The 2,589-nt window shown below is 31.7% G+C and overlaps 1 pseudogene; it reads left to right on the forward strand.

Annotated features, from left to right (window-relative positions):
* On the forward strand, window positions 1-1,290 carry LOC103315781 (annotated as a pseudogene).
* Window positions 1,291-2,589: the final 1,299 nt, after the last annotated feature.

The raw sequence follows: 2,589 nt of genomic DNA on the forward strand, positions 1-2,589 counted from the left end.
TTCTATTTTTCCATGGCAATCCCTAAAAAAGCATGAGTGGAGAAAATATAAAAGACTGATAATTAACAAAAGTTTAAAGGATATAATTGCTGAAAGAATATTAAAAGACATGGTCATACGAACCTTGCGGGATGTACGTGCTAACGAACAGTCAATTCTGGAAACGAATACACCTAGTGAAGAAAACTATGATTTCTGTTCTGAAAGTGAAAATGAAAAATGTCAACCTGGAAATGAAACTGATTTAGTATATAATGTTGTAGAAGTGGAAGTGAATTCTAGTGAAGTGAATTTAAGTAAATGTGAATTAAATTTCCAAAGTTTTCATGAACCTAATTCAAAACAAAGTGATTCTGTCATATGTGATTCTGTGGTAGATGATTAACTTCCATTCAGTTGTAGTATGACAAAGTTTAAAGCGCATCCTAAAGCCCTCCACTTTTATACAGGGTTAGAAAACTACGCTAAATTTATGTTTGTTTTTCAAACATTGGGTGAAGCATGTTATTCGTTGGAGTACATTAATAAAACTAAACCAAAAATCAGTGTTTTGGATCAGTTTTTTCTAACACTGATGATCTTAAAGCAAAATAAGACTTATTATGAAGTAAGTTTGTTTTTTAATATACCCATTAAACAAGTTGCAAATATTTTTGTTACGTGGATCAGGTTCATGAAGCTACAATGGTCAGAAGTGTCCTAATGGCCATCAAAAGACTTAGTACATTTTTTTACTCCAAACGACTTTTGTGATAAGTTTCCTGGTACAAGAGGTATCATTGATGAAACTGAAATTGGTATTCAGAAGCCTGGAATTCCAACAGCTCAAGAGAGTACATTTTCTACGTATAAAAATAAGCCTACAGTGAAGGTGCTTGTCTTTGCATCGAGGTTTAGTTAGTTACATATCACCTGCATACGGAGGATCAACGAGTGATAGACAGATAATTGAAAGGTGTAAATTAATTCAGTTGTGTGATCCACAAGATTCACTTATGGCAGATAAAGGTTTTGATGTTCAAGACTTGCTGGCCCCATATGGAATAAAATTAAATATTCCTACTTTTAAAAAAAAAAAAGAATCAAATATCTGGACAAACAATCATTCAAGACAAGAAGATATCTAGATACAAGAGAGTTCATATTGAGCGGATTATAGGTTTAGGAAAAACTTATAAAATATTAGAAGGGCCTTTGACTGCTTCACACACTAAGTTGGCAGATGATATTATATTTGTCTGCTTTATGTTGTGTAATGTTCGAAGGCCAATTATAAGCAGAGACGCATAGTGAATATTGTTATATTTTAATCAAGTATTTTTTGGGTTATATTATAAATACAATTATAGTGTTCAGTAATTTTTATAAAAGTGCCTTTGTAATATTGCTTTTCTAAAATAGCTTTCATAAAAAGTAACTAACTTTTGAACCATATGGTCTATAAATTTGTCATCTCTCTTAACTTGAACTAATAAAATATCTTTTATCGTGTAAACTATAAATATACATATTTGTTTCTCTGCACAGTAGAGTTGTCCTTGAACCTGATAATAATAATTATGCTCTTTTCTAAGTTTGTATAAACCTTCTCTATCACATAAATACAAATAATTAACAGTTTCCGGTGAAATCATTTGATCTTTTGCGCTGTATGGACATTTAACTTCAATATCAATTGAATCGTTTACTACTCCATCAGGTGATGCAGACAAAAATGGAAATTTGGAGGATACGAACATGCCACATTCTGAAACCTTAATATTGTTCAGAGCTCCAAATTGTTTAATAGCATGTAGTTCAAATTTTTTTCCATGTTGAATAGCTGGTACACGAGGCAAATCTCTTGGTGTCACCAGATCTCGAACAAGTCTTGTAGGATCTTTAGTGGAACATATGCTACCAACTATTTAATCAAATATTTCTTTGTGCAAACCAAAGTTTATTGTTAGATTGTCCACGAGTTGTAAACTCTATTTCTGCTCTTGCATTAGGTGAGATGTTCATAAGATTTGTTCTTTCTAGAAAGACTTACTCTGGGTTTTCTTTTGTGTAATTATGGTCATTGTGAATTGCAAATAAATTTGCAGGTCCAAAGAGTTGCAATTCTGGAAACGTTTCAGATTGTATTGCAGCAAAGTTTATACACATATTTCGAAATTTTGTAGAATAATTATCGAGCTTTCTAAATTTATTAGGTCTAGGATCATAAACTTTTAATTTTGCTTCTAAGATATCTGATTTTTGAAAGTGCATATCTCTAATTTTGATTGGCGAGCCAGCAAATCTTTTTGTTTGATGAAATGTCTGTAATTTTTCAGTACATGTTTGTCTAGTTTTGATAGTCTTGTTTTGTATGAAGTCTGAAAGAGCTTCAAAAACTACGCATACATGTTTGCAATGTGCAGTAGGACCTCTTCCAGCTGCACATTCACATTGCGTCGCAGAAATACATTTGTATGATGATAACTTTACATCTACATTGTAAACAATTTATCATAATCAACTAGCCTGAAAATGTCATGTAAGAAATGAGAAAAAATTAATCCTACAAACACGAATTGTCCTAACCTTTGTACTAATTCGGCTTTT

This window comes from Nasonia vitripennis, assembly GCF_009193385.2.
Source record: "Nasonia vitripennis strain AsymCx chromosome 4 unlocalized genomic scaffold, Nvit_psr_1.1 chr4_random0003, whole genome shotgun sequence".
Lineage (NCBI taxonomy): Eukaryota > Metazoa > Arthropoda > Insecta > Hymenoptera > Pteromalidae > Nasonia > Nasonia vitripennis.